Here is a 19,890-nt window from a genome sequence, read left to right on the forward strand (position 1 = left end):
AGGTCCTGCCGACATGTCCTTCCTCCTCGATCTCCAGCTGCGAAGTACAGAGACGAGATCTATGGGGTTTCCCGGTGACATTGGTACATGTGTCAATGCAGGTGGGAGGATCAGCAAACAATTTCAAATAATTTTGTATCTCTATCTATATTACTTACATTACATATTACTTACATTACATTATTAAATATTTTTTTTTTTTTTTTTTTTTACAGATATTTTGTTTCATTATTTAAAGTTTATTATTAAATTTATTAAATATTGGTGAGTTTTGCCTAAGAATTATAGCCTACAATGAAAAATAAATTTCCATGCAAAAAGCGGTACAGTTTTTAAATTTGGACTGAATTGGACAGCTAGGGAGGTTAAGCAATAGTAGGTAGATCACCAAGTACATTTTAGGACAAATAGAAAAGGGTAAAAAATGTATTGTGCCAAGCTGCAATGTCAGAGGAAATATTAATTTTTGCTTAAAGCTTTGGCTGTCTTTATATAAAAGTTCACTAATTGTTAAGCATGTGTCACACTCGGGGTAGGTAAACCTATGGGAAAGTTAGTGAAAACAGCGCTCACCTGATCCGCCGGCGTCCCGCGTTGTCCATTGCCGCAATCCTGGTCTTCTTTCATCTTCCCCTGGCGGCTTCTGCACACGATGAGTCACCGGGGAGTTCCCAGTGACTCCGGTGCGTGTGTACAGTGCCAGCGGGGCAGGGAATTCAAAATCTATTTGTATTGCATTCGAAACAAAATAACTGTATTAAATTCAATACATTGGATTTATATCTGTAAAAGCAGTACATTGTTTTCAAGAACATTTATTTTACAGTATATATAATAGCATGAATATAATTTTTATTTTTTTTTATATTTTGATAAAATTAAATGTTTACAATTATTGTTGCAACATGTTGTATTAATATTATGAACATTTTGTTTTATTAATAAATATTTTATAATATATTTTTTTTTTTTTAATTTATTATTTTTACATGATTTTGTGTTTCAAATTTTACTATACTCAAATTATTATATTATACTGTAAAATAAATTTTCATGAAAAACAATGTACCGCTTTTAGACATAAAACCGGAAGGAAATGTACTGCTAGGGAGGGTAAAGTAAAATATAATGTAAACACTAACAATAAACTTCTCTTATTTACTGTCTGTTAAATATTTAATTAAAGTGGTTTTGTTTTATTTTATATACCTTTTAAATAATTTCGAAATCTTGCAAGCTGACAACTTCCTGGGCTTTTTTCCATGTGCTGCACACTTAACAGTTATATTTTTCCCAGCTATCTTTTTGAACTACAAAACATCTCTATCTAATGCTATATAGTAGAAAAGGATGTGTTTTGTGCATTATTTTGAGGTTGGTAATGCTGCACCTCCACAGATAGAAAAGAGAAAGAGAGAGATAGAGAAGACAGTTTGGTATTGTAATAACTCTAGGACAGGAAGTGTGAACTAAACTAATGCAAGGACCAGTAAACTGAAATACTGTATATGCTTGAGTAAAAACTGAGATTTTTTTTTTTACCAAAACCTGCTATTAGAAAAAGAAAATGTATTCTATTCCAGCCACTAGATACTAGATGGCACTGTGTCTACATTTAAAGTGCCGAACTCTTGCCATCTATGACAGTTTGTAACAGTTTACATGAGGACACAGCACTATCTACTGGTGGCTAACAAAAATGCACAAAAGATCATTTAAGAGCAAGTGGCCCGGGGGGACGTGGCTACGCAATGGACGAGTGAGTGAGCAGGGCTCAGTGTGATCTCCGCAGCTACCAGGACTTTTTATGCAGTCATAATCTGCTTTTTCAAACCCCAAAGCGATCCTGTCACGGTCCCTCCCGTGACTGAGGGTAGAAGATCTGAGAGACTCGCTGCACTTGAGGTTATCTGACAGTCTCTTTGCTTTCACTTGTTTCAGTGTTGTTGTTGGCGATGACCACACCTCTGGTCTCAGCTGCAGCTTGTTATCATTACTATTCCTCTATTTAGCCTGGCCTTACACTTCAGGTAATGCGGTTGATATTCTCTGCTTGGAGGTGGAAGAGCTGGTGTGTGCTCCTCTTCTGAGCTCCTGCTCATCCATTTTCTATTGAAGATAAGTTTACTTCTCTTGGTATTTTGTTGTTACCCTTTGCTCATTGTTACTAGGCCTCAGGGAGACGCTGGTTCGTTCATCTGGGAAGGAACCAGTAGTCTCATACCCTGTCACTACTCCTAGGGCATTTCAGAGCTTCCAGGGTCTAGGTTCCAGAGTATGAAACCTCCCACCTTCAGGGTCTATTCATACTGACAGGAGTCAGGACTAGAGTTAGGGTTTCTGTAGGTGGTGACCATTTCCCTCTCCCTAGCTTGGAGGTCTAGTCCCTTGTCATTATCTTCCTGTTTACATTCTTGTGTTCCTCTCCTCCCCCCCTTACCCCGTGATAGATCTCTTACCTCATGTCTAAGTCCAGGGGAGCAAAGAAGTCAGCTGGTCGTCCGACTCTGCTGAAATATTTCCCTCCGGAGCAGCCGGAGTCCAGTGAGTCCTCACCAGACAAGATGGCCCCTGCCCCTGCAGCTGCCTCACACCACGAGGACGGAGAAGATGTGGAGCTGGATGCAACCTCATCCCAGCCTTCGGTTAGTGGGGGTTCTCTCCTGTCTCCCCTTCACATCCTCCAACGCTGACAGCACTCTCAGAGGGGGGATCTGTCTCCCCCTCCCAGCTGCAGCTACCAGCTGATTTGCAGGCTCGTCTGCACTTCAGTACCACAAAGGATGAATTCTCCTCCCTAGTCCAGCGTGTTGAAGGGACTGTGAAGAGGCAGTTGGATTCATTCCAGCAACAAATTATAACTATTGAAAGGAAAGTGGCCTCACTAGAATCAACCTCATCACAAGCACTCTCCAGGATGACAGCACTGGAGTCTTCGCTATCGCAAGTACAATCTATACTGTCTAATTTGTCACTTAGGATTGATGACCAGAAAAATAGGGGCCGTCACAAAAACTTACGGCTAAAAGTTATCCCTAAAGCCCCAACAAATGCGGAGTTACGATCAACAGTGCAAACCATACTTAATTTGACCTTAGACCGGTCCGTTGGGGGACATATTGAACTTGACATAGAGTGGGTCCAAGACGTGGGGCCAACAGTGACAGATATCGCAAGCTCTTTTCACACTTTTTACCATCGTTTATACAACCTTCACCCAAAAGATACTCTGAATCAAGGTGATCCCAAGTTACCCAAAATCATAGAGTACTTGGAACAATCACAGCTCCCTAAAATCTGGGACGAAGCTCGAGATCTATTAGATAAACCTATTATTTTAGAACAGCTTCAGGCAGCTGTTTCTCAAGCAGCCTCTAGTAAAGCTCCAAGGCCAGATGTGTTCACTCTGACTTATTACAAAAAATACTTTGATACCCTCTAATACCCCCTAACTGATCGATACCTTTAATGCTATCTCACAGGGTCACATGCCTACTCCTGATACCCTATCTGCGCATATCCCTGTGATTTTTAAAGCCAGATAAAAACCCCCAGGCCTGTTCGAGTTATCGACCAATTTTGTTGCTAAATTGCGACTTGAAGCTCTTTACGGCTATTCTTGCCCATAGGTTATCCCCTGTGCCTAGCGATATTGTCTTGTGTGGCTTTCTTCCACACCGTGAAGCCAGAGATAACACTATAAGAACACAAAATGTCATTGACTATGCTCATTCACGAGGTATCCCCCTAATGTTCCTGTCCACTGACTCGAAGAAAGCATTCAACAGGGTCAGTTGGACCTTTCTCTATGCAACCCTACAACATCTGGGTCTCCCCGAGCGTCTCCAGCAGTGGATCAATGCTCTATACACGACTTCAGTAGCGACGATTAGAATTATTGGGAAACTGTGAGGTACTGGCGCATATAACTGCTCTCTACAAAGCTTAAATAGGAAAGCAAAGGCACCAGCGGGACCCCAAGGCATTGGGGACCCGCAGGCTTAGCAATCCAATGCTGCTCTCAACTATCCCATCCCTTCTGCAGCAGACACTAGCATCCGGAAGGTGCGTGTCTAAGATGGTGCCCACAGCTCTGGCTACACACGTGGCAGTACAGTCGGCTCCCTCCCCTCCTTCGTCCCCCTCCCTCCCTCATCAGAGCCTGTTTGTCAGGAGCTACCTGTCCTGACCTCCTCTTCCCTTTCAGGCTCTTCAGAACTAATGGAAGAAGATATGAGCATCCAACAAATTTTAAAGGGAGGGGATCCCTCAGGATCTACAGGTAGTACCACACATTGCACAGGAGAACCTTTGCATGATTCTTCAGCTTTCAACCCACCACCTACAGCTGGGCTACCTGCCACACTACAGCAATCCACCACCAGCAGCGTGACTGCTCCTCATCACTGTGGAGATGACATCATAACCCCCTCCAGGAGATTAATCACAGTGCACGCCCGCACCACAGGAACCAGGACTCCCAACTCTGAGATCGGACACCACACCAATGTTGCACATGGCTTGTTTTCTGCATTTCCATCTGCCAGGGCATCGCCCGACTTTACCTCTCCAGTGGCAACACCTTTAGGCCCCACTCCATACCAGGGAAGAATTTCACCAACTTATCTACGGGGTCAAGGAGGCATGTCAGGCTGGGATTCACATCTTTTGGGGTGACCAACCTTCTCTGGCTGGGGAAGTAGACGCCATAGATGAGGATATACAAGCTGCTAAATCAGTGATTACCCAGCTACAGGAACGCATCCACTCCCGGGAATAAGGAAATAGAGAGTTTTGCCACCAATTGGAAGATTTAGATAACAAAAGGTGACGTCACAATATAGGGGTTCCTGGCCTGCCTAAGGCTACATCTGCTGCTGATCTTCCACTAGTTTTATAATAAACTGATCTTTTTTGGGCGTACAGCCTTAATAAAGGTGTCAATACTCCAGAAATTGCTTTATCTTTTTGAAACGCTGACAGTCCCTATCCCTCTTCCTGTACTGAAACATCTCCAGGCGAACGTACTAAATTTATTTGGGCCTATAGGACACATCGACTATCTAAAACTGTCCTAAAATCTCCTCTGACATAGTTTTTATATACATCCCTACTGCCTGACAACTCAAATATGAGGATGACCACGCCATGGCACTCGAAGGGCACTTTTCATTTTTAGACAAATTATACAGAGGACATGCAAGTTGCTCCCCTTTCAGGAACTACAAGAGAATTTAGAATTACGCACCAAGGCATATTATACCTATCTACAAATACAAAATTTTGCCAATTCAGTTACCAGAGGGATGGGTTTTAACACTCTTACCCTCTTTGAGGGGGCATGCATAGGAAGGCCGGGCAGAACAGGACTAATATCTGACATATATTAGATATTGGCGGGGGCGGGTACAGGTACTCTAGTGCTCCACTCCTATATGCATAAATGGGAAGCCACCTTAGGTAGACCAATTTCGATGGAGATATGGCAAATAATTTGGGACCGTGCCCCAAAGAGCTCTTGGTGCACCATTACGCCAGAGCGATTGCATGCTGTATACCCATCTGCAAATAGTTCTTGCTGGAGGTGTGGGGGAGAAGTGGGAACGCTAATACACATTCTTTAGGATTACCGTATTTTTCGGACCATAAGACGCACTTTTTTTCCCCCGAAAGTGGGGGGAAAATCAGGGTGCGTCTTATGGTCCGAATGCATATTTTTTTACTTATGGGTTTAACAGGGTGCTAAAAACATTCCTCAGAGATTTTGATCTATGCTGACAAGCACCACATAGTTGGTGCAATTTTGTTGGCTGCACATGCATGATGTGAATCTGCTATTCCATCACATCCCAAAGATGACCTACTGGATTGAAATCTGGTGCATAATCTGGTGACTGGTGTAGAGGCAATTACAGTACAGTGAACTCCTTGTCATGGTCTACACAGTTTGAGATGATTTGCACTCCCTAAAGTGTGCCAAAGTGTGTTCTCTACACTATTACACCAGCAGCTGTTGCTACAAAACAGAACATACAACAAAAGAAAAAAAAACAAAACAGAACAAAATTCATGCTTTTATGTCGTTGACACCAAATTTTGACTCCATTTCACAGGAGAAATCAGGTTTTATTAAAATATATTGTTACTATGTTGATGAAGGGTATGATGACTCCTACAAATGATAGGAAAGGGATGTTAAATCCTTATTCCAGACAAACATCTGAATAAACAGATAAAGTAGATAAAACATTTCTATTCCTTTACTCCTGAGATTTACACTGGATTATTATTATTATTATTAAACAGGATTTATATAGCGCCAACATATTACGCAGCGCTGTACATTAAATAGGGATTGCAAATGACAGACTAATATAAAAACATTTAAACAGCGCAAACATTTTTTTTTAGGGCTATGGGTAATGTGTGTGCCATTAGAAAGAATGATTTTTTAGGGAAACAGTGACTTTTAATGCAAGCTCGCCAGTGTAAAGCTGCCGGAGATGCGCGGCCTTGGCCGCGAGCTTTTTCAGTTGAATAGCGCGATCGCGTACGATTTCGGATCGCGAATACGAATGCGCGACCGATAATCCGATTCTGCTTGATGAATCAGGGGCATATGTGTTAACTTTTCTTTGCCTGTACTGGACATTAAATAAGAAATAATTCCTGCCAGTCAAAACTGCATATTTAAACATGTTTTAGATGTTAATGTTTGTTTGTATTTGGTAGTTCATATTGATACAAATAGGTACAGGATTTTCATTTGTACATACAAATGCTTCCTAATGTTAAACTTACGTGTGCAGTCTTGATACTAACTTCTTTTATTTTGCTGTCCTGCAGACCACATAGGAAAAGAGGAAGTATAAATAACCAGTTAGGGTGAGCTCGGAGTACGTTCTAGAATCGTGTTGCCACTGCAGTAAAAACCCAGGATCTGACTGTGGCATGTTACAAATATGCCCGTGTTACTAAACTGCATTGCACAAACTAAAGAACTTTCTAAATAAGTCAAATATACTGTATGTATTTTAACTGTGTATTACCAAAATCATTTTAGTTTAAATGACAACAAATCTATGCCTTACCAAAAAAAAAAAAATTCCCCTACCTGCTTAATATATGCAGCAAACATATTTTTATATCGATAGTTAAACATGTTCTCACGCATTGTAGATGTTATGTTCATATTCAGCATGTGATGACTGAAAAGAAAAAAAACATTATTTTCAATAAATATTATCTTATATGATATTTACAGGCATGTAAAAAGCGTACATCTTAATAGAACTTCTTCAACTAGATACATACATATTTAGCACATAGTAAATAAAATAAAGGGAGCATCTGCAAAATGATATTGATATTTATTTAGGAAAGCAACACCAATTAAAATGGAACTATAGTTCAGCATTTAAAAATTGCGAACAGGCAAGATTTTTGTTGCGGACAGGACAGCTGATGTCCCTTCAAAAAAACATACCTGTCTGTTTGCAATTTTTTTCTTTAAAGTACACTGAGCTGCGCATGCAATGTAGGATGCTGAGATACGGTGGGTATCCTGGCATTCTTGCGGCTTCCAGGACTGAATTAACTTCTCTGTGCATCTGTTGGGATTTATGTCACCTCAGTCTGGCCAATGAAGATGGCCAAAAATCTGACACCTGGAGGAAGACCAGATGAAGGTTATATATACCCATGACTGAGCATGAAATTACAGGAACCTTTGACAACCTTTTTTTAATTCTAAGAAAAGCCAAATAATGAATTGTGTATGATACTATATAATACTATATGTGTATTCCAAATGTTACCAATGTATTCTATATACTGTATTCTAGAGTCCTCCTTTAAAGATGAGAACAATATAAAACATATTATTTTATCGGTCTTCTTAGCAATAGTCTGACAGTTCAACCATACAGTGCTGAATAAAAATCAAATGATCACACTAATTTATTGGCAATCACTCTCCCTCTCCTTTTCTGCTTTTTGCTTGTGAAAGTTTCCCAGGCAAGAGAAGTGACTGAATATAATGAAACCAAGTACTGATGTCTTCTGTTCATGTAATTGTGGAATTGTGAAACATTCAAAGACACTTTAATCTTCTGTTGAATTCTCACTAGTTCAAACACTTGGAAGAATAACATGAATGTATTCATTCAAACATGAATGTATGCCAAAGAAAATAATTACTACACACTACTACTAAACATCTAACACTAGTTATCACCATTACACGGTGGATTCAAACACCATAACATTTTTCATATATTTTATATGTAAATATTTAGCAAAAGAGGGCTTACTTTGGTAAGTGTAGAAGAAACAGATTAGAAACAGAGTGGGTACTGGGATTTCTGGTAGTGGAGTCGGTAGATAAATCCTTCAAACTCCGACTCTCTGACTCCTCTGTATTTACTGTGTTTCTCATTTTATCTCAATCACACTTTTGCATTCAAACTTCACAAAAAAATTTTGACCCCCTAATTATTCATAAATCAATGAATTTATTATAAATTAAATACAACACAATATTTTTACCATAAAAGTTTTTACCAAGAAACATTAATAAAAATATATGAAAATAAATTCATGATTAGTCAAAATATTATTTTTTTTACTTTTTATAATTTTAAAATTAAATTTCAGGGATTTATATTTTAGGATACCAATATTATTCATCTTTTGATCTTCAAATTTATTAGCTTTATATTTAGTACTGTCCTTACCCTTATGGCCAGAGAATTAAGTAATGCAGAACGTCAAAGAGTGGTAGACCGTTATCTGAATGGAAGTGATGCCTCCCAGATAGTAACGGTTTTGGGTTGTAATCGTAAAACCATAACCAAAATTATTAAGACCTATGAATCTTCAGGTAGAGTGGAAAAATTACAAAAGGAGGTCTGAGAAATTCAAAGTTGGATGAAGCTCATAAGGAGGAGTTACACAACTTAATGTCTGAAGATTGCGGAATAATCCCCAGGGAAATGAATTTGGAATTATTGTATCTATTTCAACAATAGATAAACACATTAATAAATTGCAATGGTCATTAACCCCCCTAGTGCTCTAATTCTGTCAGATTTTTGATGCAAAAAGTGATCCTATTTTTTTTGCATAGAAATTTTTGTTTATATTGTGGGCCTGTAATTTTTAGGATTAACTCCCGGGTATAATAATTATATTTATTTATTATATTATAATCATAAATTCTAATTATAATACATAATTATAAAAAATAATGAAATAATAGACCACAACAGTGTAATTTACCTGCATAAAACAAAATAAAAAATGTATTTTAGGATATGTTCTTTTATAGTGTGAAGGTGGCAAGTAATATGTTAGCTAACACAGAGCAGCATATACGTTTGCATAAAAAAAAAAAAATTTAGCAAAAAGATTTAAAAAGTTAGCAAAACACAGAGCAGCACACATGTTGGCAAAAAAAATAAGCAAAAATTTTCTAAAAGTTAGCAAACAGAGCAGCACACATGTTGGCAAAAAAAATTTGCAAAAAATGTTCTAAAAGTTAGCAAACACAGAGCAGCATACATGTTGGCATAAAAAAAAATAGCAAAAAATTTCAAAAAGTTAGTTAACTTCATCGGTCAAAAACAACTTCAGGTATGCCAGGGGGTCGTCGCATTCAGCCTCAATTTTCATCCCAGGTGCGCCGGTAAATAGAAATCTTGGCGGTGCTGCCTGGTCCGCATCAAGGTCAATAGGACACCATGTGAGCACAGGTTCAGAATCGTCGCTCAGTTCACTTTCGCTGTCTGATGACAAATTTCCTGGTGAATCGCTATCGATCGATTTCACAAGGGACTCCAAATCGCTGTCGCTGCTTTCAAATTCCTCCAAAACAGCGCTTGCGCTGGCGAGATGTCGTTTGGATGCCATGCGGTCTCCAGCAAACAGTCAGGAACATCAAGGTCAAAGACAAAGTGATGAAATGATACATTCAGGAAGTGATTTATAGGTGATCAAAAGGTCAGATCAAGGTCAGGGCTAATAGTGGGCAAAATGTAAATCAGGGCACTGGGCAGTGATGCTTGGTGTACTACAATGTGTATTTGTACTTTTATTGTATGTTATTGTGTGTATTTCACTGTAAAAAAAATTTAAAAGCAGATTACATAGTAATCTGCTTTTAAATTTCCCGCCCCCACAATCCATCACTCCACCGCATCACCCAGAAGATGTCACACATCTTGCCAGGTGATGCGGTGGGGATATCCCCACCCTGCTTCATTCCCCTGCTCGCATTTCCCGGAGGCTGATCTCCGGGTTATGCGGTGGGGATGTCCCTACCTCGCTCACTCTCCTTCTTGCATCACCCGGAGATCAGCCTTCGGGAGATGCGAGCAGGGGAATGAAGCAGGGCGGGGACATCCCCACCGCATCACCCAGAGATCAGCCTCTGGGAGATGCAAGCAGGGAGCAGCTGCAGTAGATCCAGGGGGTGCTGCCAGCGGGAAATCTCCGCTGGTATAACCCCCTGGATTTACTAATGGTGATCGCATCTGAAGTTAGATGTGATGCACCATTCAGAAATCCTGCATGGGGGGCACCATGCAGAAATCTTGCATGAAATCCTCCGTCGGGGCCACACCCCCAACGGAGAAGCGCCCCGCCATCACAGCGGGATCGTGCGATCGCCGCTGGAGAGCGGGGCCAAGGTAAGAGGGACCCCCAAAGTTACCCTGAGTGTAACTCGGGGTTACTGCTTTTTACAATTTTTCCCACCCCGAGTCACACTCGGGAATACCGCTAGGGGGGTAAAAAGAACTCCTGCAAGGCACAATGATTCCCACTCTCTTCAATAGAGGCTTAGCTATGCTATTAAAATCCTTGATCTTATTTGCTAAGGAAGACGGAAAAATCATCTACTTTCTTGTTTCAATAAAATTTTAATAGTTTTCAAAAAATATACACATACAATAAACGTGACTCACAGATCAAACAGTATAAACAAAAAAACAGTGTACATAAAAAAAACATTATCTGCAAAAATGAAGTCTCTCAATGTGGCCGTAAAATTACCAAATATACACTGGCACATAAACAAAACAAATGGGGAGAAGAAAAATCGACCATCCGCCCACTCATGGTAAGAAAAGAACTATCAAAATCTGCAGGCATATAGTGCTCAATCCATGGATCCCACACCTTTCTGAAAATATGCAAAACATTCTGGAGTCTAATCACCATATTTTCCTTGATCATATACCACAATATCTTTTTTTTTTTCATTTGTGCCACAGTGGGCATGCTAGACCACCAAGATTTAGCTAGGGTTTGCTTGCCGTCAGTAAGTACAGAGGACATAAGGCGAAACTGACTCTTGGTGATTCCCTGGGGGTGCAGCATCAAAAGGGCTTCAAGCAGATCCTTGTGGATACCTCTGTCCACTATAGTATATATAATTTGATAGACATCAGTCCAGAACTGCTTGATTTTGGGGTATTGCCACCAAATGTGGTGATATCAAGGACGCCTCTATAGTGACCCACAGGGGTGCCTGCTTACAGCATGGTAAGCTGTTACAGGGCTAGTTGAGCGGCCTGGTAACAGTAGTGAATGTTAGGGACCGACAGGCCACCATGAGACTTTGGGTAATATAGAATTCGTTTGGCCACTCTGGGCCTACTGTTTCCCCAAATGAACTTGAAAAATACTTGCTGTAGAGACCTGAGCATCAGACACTCTTTGGTTTGGTAATAGTGGAACACAATCACAATGTCATGTGGCGGGCCCTTAGTTTGGTGTTTGGTGAGGGTTTTGTGAATAGAATCCATCTCTAACCGGTCTATGGGAATGTCTGGTACCAACTCCTGTAATAATGCAGTGACCGTGGAGTTTAGATCCACTATCAATCTCTTAGCCCCCGTATCCTTATATTAGCGCGGTGTGCCGTTATCCATGTCCTCCAATTTATAATGGAGACCTTGGATGTCTGATTTCAGGGAACCTATATCCTCCTCATGGCCTTCCAGGACAGTAGCGGTATCATGCATACGCCCATCTAACTCCGATGTGCAGTGGTAAAGCTCCCTAAAATCCTGTGAAAAGTGATCCACCAACTTCTTAAACTGTGCATCTAGGGCTTCGTGCAACATAACGTTTTAGCCAAGAGATCTGGGGCCTCAGGGGGTCGGGCTGCACTGGCACTGTAGGGAGAGCAGGAGAGCCCTGTAGGGAAATTCTGACTCACTAGGCGGAGGACCTGAAGCCACGCTGTTCTCTGGGCTGCCAGGTGCCATCTTGGCAGTAACACTCTGCAGTGCTGCTGCTCTGCCCTGACGCACTGCCTTTTATTTTGCTGGGAACGAAACCCCATCTCCTCCTGATGATCCTGAGAAGCTGTGGTACAAGAAGGGCGGTGCTGCGCTCGGTGCTCGTGGCAATTTTTTTGGCGGCTATCTATCAGAGCGAAGCTCAATTGGCTGCCATCACCGAGCACAGCGCATGTGCACTGAAACATCTACTTTCTTGATGAAGTAGGTTTTAACATCTCAATGAGAACCAAAAGGGGAAGATTTCCCATTGGGCAAAGGGCGATGCATGTTGTGGCTGGAGTACATTTGAGAAATGATTCAATTTGTTGTGTGAGGAAAAAAAATGGCACCCTCCACTTTAAGTCACACACACGAGCATTTAATCAAGAAGCATTCCTCATTTTTATTGATAAAATTTTGAATGTTTTTAGTGAAAAGAGTGTTCAGCGTGCCATCCTAATTATGGATAATGTCCCCTTTCATAAAACTAGCAAGGTAAAGCGCTTGGTTGAAAGTAAGGGACACCAACTCCTATTTTTACCACCATACTCTCCATTTCTTAATCTTGTTGGGAGCATGTTCTCTAAATGGAAATAAGTAGTAAGAAATAGGCTAATTAATTCGGGTGCTTTATTAGAAAGCATCAATAGTGTATTTTTAACAATAAGTAGGCAGGATTGCTCAAATTATTATACAAAAATGTTTAGCTTTTTGCCTAAATACCTAAAGAGGAGAAAGCATTAATGAATAATAAATCATTTAATTATTACATATTTGTATTTAATGTTTCTTGAGAAAAACGTTTATGGTATAAATATTGTGTTATATTTAATTTTATAATAAATTTATTGATTTATAAAAAATAAGGGTGACATTTTTTTTTGTGAAGTTTGGTTGCAACAGTGTGAAGTTTGAATGCAAAAGTGTAACGATTAAATAAATAACCCTGTAATATGCTAATGTATTTTCCATGTTCCATGTTGATTGAAGGAAGGCAACATACAGACCATTTAACTACTGAACTACTGGCTAGGAAGCTGACACTCTACTGTATTCGCCAGTTTAAACAAAAGACAAAAAAACTGAAAAAATAAGATTTATTGTTTTTATCAAGTGGCTATAAAGTAGTAGCATAGCATGCATAAAAATCAGGAACAGGAACTTTACCAGTTTAAAAATATAACCACATTCTTTGGTAATTTTAAAACAAAAACAAAGCCTAACTACATGAACAAAAACAAAAGCTGAAAAACCTAAACAGTTTATATATTAAACTTGGAATATAGCTGTAGAGTAGAATAGCTGTTAAATGCGATTCAAAACTAACTCAATGTAGTATTGTTCTAAAAAAAAGAATTGCTACTGCCAGATCCTCTTTCATAGAAGCTCCTAAATCTGACTTGATTATTTTTAGAGCTGAAAATAGTCTTTCAACACTGACTTGGGTGGGTGGCATTGCTGTTACGGTTCTGACCACATCACTAATAATTTAAGGATAAACAAGGATGGCTTCTTCTACAGTCAGCTTCGATGAGCGATCATTCTTTTCTACTTTTAATTCTTTAAAAAAACTCCCGCTAGAATCTTTTTTGGAAATTTTCTGGTCGTTTTATTTTTTACGCATATGCAATGTCGCTTTACTGTTGAAAGTTCCATTTTGTCCAAGTAGGAATCAAAGTCTAATTCTTCATTTGAAGAGGATGATCCTACGTTACCAGTGCTTATAACTTCATCCAGTGGTGGTGTTTCAGGTATTAATCCCTTTATGCGAACTGCTACATCATAGAGGGCCTTTTTTGTAGTATCATTCTGATCATAGCTCAACAAAATTCGGCTCATTGGATCAACATAAATAGCAGCTAACAAGATTTGATTATCCAGTAAGAGATTCTCTCTTTTCGTCATTGAAGATACAATGCCATCAGCTTTTAACCCTCCACTTTTGTTCAAGCAATATATCAAGCTCTTCCATTTCAAGAATTTACCAGGTGTTAAATCCTCAGACTGCAAACTCTTGGTGACAGTAAAGGGGTTAGTATAGTTTATTTTCCAGTGCTTTTACTTGTGTCCACTGGCTTTCAGTTAATAAAACATTTTCATTGTCCAGCTCTTCAAAAAAGTCTTTTAGTTCAAGCAAACCCTTTATCATAAAATAAGTGCTTACCCAGCATGTTGTTTGATCCAAAATGGTTCCTTTTCCTGCATGTCTTTTCAAAATGGCTTCCGTTTTAGGGGCCCTGGCTGCAATAGTTACTTGCCTCAATTTGCCAATTAGAGTAGCTGCATGAAGATCTTTCAATCCATCTCTTATTGCAAGTTGCAGAGTATGAACAGCACAACGCATATGTTGAATAGTAGTACGCTTAGATGCTTTTTCAACAATGTTATCAAAAATGTCACTATTCTCTTGTTTTCACTTTCTCCAATACTAGCAGAACTGTCTTCCTTTAATATCTATCTCTCACTTTCATCATCTACTTTATTCATTTTCTCAATTGTGCTCAACATATTAGAACCAATATGTCACAATACATAGAATCTGTTCCTTTTTAATTTCAAAATCTTCCAGAACATCCTCCACTAACTTCTGAAGATAGTCACTGGTGTGATGTGCCTGGGTGTCCTTTACTCCCAAGGTTCAGGTTATTGTTTTATTTCTTTCATCAACAACTCTAACATTAATAGCAAAATAATTGATTCTGTGACGTGTGCATGTATCCATTTTTATGAAGATAAAATGTCCCTTCAGAACTTTTCGTAGTTCTTCCTTTTTACATTTGGCCTCTTCAATCAAACAAGTTGTATATACTTTCTTATACTTTCTCTTTCCAGTGAAACACCAAGTTTTTTACCCTTTTCTCCATTTAGGCCTAAAAAGGCTGGCTGTGAAAAGAAGGATAGTGGTACTATCCACTATACTGGTACTTTAACCACTATTAAAGTGGTTTTTGATTTTTTTCTGGTGTCATTGTTATGGTAACTTTGTCAGATATAAAGAATCTTCTTAGTTGTGTTTGGTATCCAGTAGATTTCTGAACATTTTTTATCCCAAAAGTAGATTGAATATTTTCATTGATATCTTTCTCATTCACAACTTCTAACACTTTAGGATGAAAACGTCTTCAAATTTGATGCTCTTCTTGTAGGTGCATTTGTGTTGGACCCACTGAAAGTTTTGCATCACATTGTTTTTCACCATCATCCTCAAAAATACATTGGCACATGTAATGTTTCCCATCACTTGATAATGTAAAGTGCTTATAAACAGCAAACTTTATCGTGTTTGTAATCCAGATTACAATAATATGAATGTCTTGTTGTATAATAGCTCAGCTGAACTTTACACTACTACTACAACTATGCACTGGGCTCTATTCTTACATCAGAGAAGTATTTAATTATGACTATTGTTGGGGAAATACGACATTGGAACTTGCTTTTTTTTTTTTTTGTTATCAATCATTTTTTTCAATTGTGACTCCGGGTACCCAAAATTGTCTCCGACTCCATAGCCCTGCTTGGATGGCATGTTTCTGTTCTGTACTAAGGTTTAAGGCAAATATTTATACCACAATGTGAACAAAATGCCTTTGTATAATTGCAACAAATTGTTGTGATTTTACTTATTTTATTTACATTTTTTCATATTGTGAAATATTGTGTGGCAAATTGGTTTCGGCCCGTGGTTGGTAAATTAAGGGTCGCAAATGACAGGAGGCAGAAGCTATCACTGCTGGAGGCCCTCCTTACACTGCTTTTAAGCTAGTGACAGTGTGACAGCAGGCACCCAACTAGCGGTAGAATGGCAGAGCAATCTATGTAAGGCTTACACTTCTCTGCCATTCCCAGCAGCTCTGCCACTTGACACCACACCAGCTTTCTTACACTGCCCTGCTATTCTCAGCTAGTGTGCTGACAGGAAGCAGAACTCCTGAGAATAGCAGAGTAATGTAAGCTGTACTTTTACCAGGTTGTGGCAAAATTTCAAACTATGTTACCGGGCCCTACTGTCAAAAAGTTTGGGGACCACTGCTTTAGAGGAACAAGCAGGATGCAACTTTTTAGGTAAAGACAGTGCACTCAAATAGAATACAGGTAGTTCCCGGGTTACATACAAGATAGGGACTGTAGATTTGTTCTTAAGTTGAATTTGTATGTAAGTTGGAACAAGTGTGTTATTTTAATAAATGCAATTATGACAGATGTTTGTCTCAACAATTGATTAGGCAGTGTGGTGTCAGTTACTGTATAAAATCCTCACTGTGAGTTAATCACAAACAATGCGAAAAAACAAAGCAAAAAAAAATGGAGCCTACACATTTATTAACTTCTGGAGTAAGCTGAGCTTTGATATGCAAAAAGAAGCAACTGCAGAGTTTGTCTTGGTCATTAAAGAGTTACAAGATGTTACAGATGAGCTCAGTTCTTAGGATTACCCACAACCTCAGCTGTGTTTAGCAAAAGATTTCTTCTGCAAGTCATGCAAACCCCCCCCCCCCCCCCATCAAGCCCCTGTCCTGCGCATGAACAACCAGGGAAGCTCTAATCGTATCTAAGCGTTGTCCACATGACAGGGGTCCTTAACTCAGGGACTACCTGTATCTAAATTCTATCTAAACCAGATTTGATTGACAAAATCGTATCAGGCTATTTAATAAAGCATAAAAAACATGATTATGAAACGTAGCGAGAAAATAAATTTAAACAGATGAATACAGCATATAAGGTTTTCTGCCCACAAAAAGGAAATAGCAAGGGAGAGGCACAAGCAAAAGTGTAAGAAATGCAGTGCTATCTGGCCCTCTTTGAAACACCATTTTATGGACATGTCCCCCCCCCCCCCCCCCCTCCCCGATATCAACCTTCTGGCAAAGGATATTACAGTTTCTCCATATGATCACAAGTTTCTCATTCCCAGTGGATGCTCTTTAATGTATATTTGGAAGCTGGGATGATATCCCAGATAATTTGCTAAGTCGAGGTACCAAAAGATGTAATACCATCTATTTACTAGCAGCAAGGAGATCTGTTATGGCTTTGTGGACACCTACCCTAACTGAAATCCAATCTGTACTGAAACAGATTTTACATAGAGAATTGTTGGAAGCAGATCAGGGAGACAACTCTGATGTTACTTGTTTCCTAAGGAAATGGCATGCATTTATTGACAAGGAGCTGTCACCCCCTAAAAGATCAGCAATCTGTGATAAAATACAATACTCTACCTGGAATTATGTAAATCGAGTCTTCTGATGCATCAAAACACTTCTAATAGAAATATAATGTAGTTTTTCTTTTAATGTGTTATTGTATTTACTGTATATTATAAGGCTTCGAGCTTTGTTTGTTTAGGTATTCTATTCTATATTGGTTTTGTTATGGTACTATATTGCCCCCCTATGCTGCTGTTTTGTATATGTTTAAATAGAAAAAAATTCAATAAAACTGTTTTTAAAAAAATGACCACAAATGGATTTAGCCAAGTTTAGGAACCTTAGACAGCTTAAGAGCAATCTGAATCCATTTTTTCTGATCAGTTCAATAGGAACAGGTTGCTTAAACAGAGAATCAGTCTAGGATTGATTCAATTGCTCCACATTGGTAAAAGGCACAAGTCTGTTTTGGAGCTACAATTCTACCTGCTGCACATTCGAGGGTAGGCAAGACAGCAACTGGATGACATACTCAGACAATTCTTGCCTAGTATCCAGTTTCTTGCAATGGATAATCTGGCACCTCTGGGCATGTCTGATAAGGCTATACCATCCAGCGGATGTGATCATTTAACTTTAATACACTACCATCAAATAAGCTGCAGAACCAAGACAGCAAAAACAACTACACAACCATTACTGCTCTCCTTAGCTGCTCTTCTCTCCTGTAGCACCCCCTGATCTAAAAAAAATATTGTGCGACATTCACACAAACTATAGATTGGTTATAAGGAGGAAGGAAGCCTCAACCCTGGCTCCGGGGTAATGCATCACAATCAAGGAATTTGTCTTCCTGCTGTGATGATGAATAAGTCAGCCAGTCCATGAGGGGGAAGGGGGGGAAAGGAGCTTGGCTAGGAGGAGTGACTAATCCTACTTGCCAATCCCAAGTACTTCTTCTCTAAAAATGGTAGAATCTAATACACATGCATTCAGAGCTTACCTGTAATCACAAAGAAAGCTGTACATTTGACTTGTTCTGTTGGATACATCAGAACCCGCAGCAAGATCTTGTCCTACACCAATGCAAGTTTAGTTAGCGTTTAGCTGTAGCTCCAGGACCCTAAATCTTTAGCTCAATCTTTAGATATTTTACAGACTGTTCTAAATTTGCTTCACAAAAGATAGATGTGGGCAGGTTATACAGGAAGCTGCTATATTAAAACAGTAAACAGATAATTACATTTGTCCATGCAATGTGGTAGAGTGTATAAAACTATGTATTGCAAAATGGGATAAGCATTACCAGAGTTTTTTTTGAGAGGTAACACATCTTAAATATATGTACTTAAACTTATTTTTGGATGTTTTCTTGAAATTTTATATATAATATGAAAATACAAAATATATAATATGAAATGTAAAAAATATATAATATGAAACATACAAAAATCTATTTCATAATGGCCTGTTAAGTACATAACAATAAAGTCACAGAATCAGAAGCAATCAGGCACAATCCCCATGCTACATTGTTAGTTTACCTCCAGAGGGTTGACAGAACACAGATGTTTTACAGATTCTGCAGAAATAACACAAAAATTCCATAATTTAGCCACTGAATTATGCTGGGCAATCCCTAATTGTTAAGTAGACTTTGGAAATTTTAATGAAGATCCCCTTTAAGGTAGGCTTAAGATGTTAGCTGTAGATGTGTGTTCTCTGTGTCTTATTTTTAACACATGGATTTTATGTGTTAATTGTGTAGCTGTTGTGCTCAAGGGTGCACTGATTTAAACAACACTAGCTAAACGCCTATCGAGTAAACAAGCTTTTATGATTAAACAACATCCTTCTGCATATGCCGATTTGTGCCTCATTTATTTTATGATTGTTGACTCGATTTGGTTGGACAGCTTTGTTAAGCTGAAAACTAATAGGAATCCCAATTTAATCATCCTTCAATTTTTTTATAAATACAGCTCTTAACACCTACTTATTAACTTTTAAAATTCAAAACTCAGAAATGAAATTAAATCCCTTGGTAATAACATTTACATTTGCATATCTAACTTTTTTGAAAAGCCACATAACATTTGCATCATCGTCTTTTCTGCTTTTGGCGGATGTGAATTATATAAGGCTCTAAGGAACCAGCTAATACATAGAATACTGCAAGACAAAAAAAATAATCAAAAGGGCATGAAAACAGTTCGAACTGATTTATGTTTATTTATGAAATAGCAAATATAAAAGACATAAGATAATAACTAGACAATGGTCTATAAAAAATTGACTTTTTTAAAGATAAAAAGTTTGCATGGAAGGAAAATGGACGATTGAAGTGAAGCTTCATGCAAGTGTTAGTGACTACCAAAACGATTTTTTTGGTTTTTGTTTGTTAAAGCCCATTACACCAAGTAAAATTTCTCACCTCATCACCCAATCTT

General features: G+C 38.8%; 1 long non-coding RNA gene across 1 annotated transcript; it reads right to left on the reverse strand.

The window, feature by feature from the left end:
- Nucleotides 1-6,468: 6,468 nt before the first annotated feature.
- Nucleotides 6,469-18,579, reverse strand: LOC140325037 (uncharacterized). The gene is made up of 3 exons (XR_011919633.1): nucleotides 18,444-18,579; nucleotides 7,115-7,208; nucleotides 6,469-6,840 (listed from the first exon to the last, which is right to left on the reverse strand). It is a non-coding gene; the product is annotated as an uncharacterized lncRNA (long non-coding RNA).
- Between the last annotated feature and the right edge of the window lie 1,311 nt (nucleotides 18,580-19,890).

The sequence above is a fragment of the Pyxicephalus adspersus genome, chromosome 2 (assembly GCF_032062135.1).
Source record: "Pyxicephalus adspersus chromosome 2, UCB_Pads_2.0, whole genome shotgun sequence".
Classification (NCBI taxonomy): Eukaryota; Metazoa; Chordata; class Amphibia; order Anura; family Pyxicephalidae; genus Pyxicephalus; species Pyxicephalus adspersus.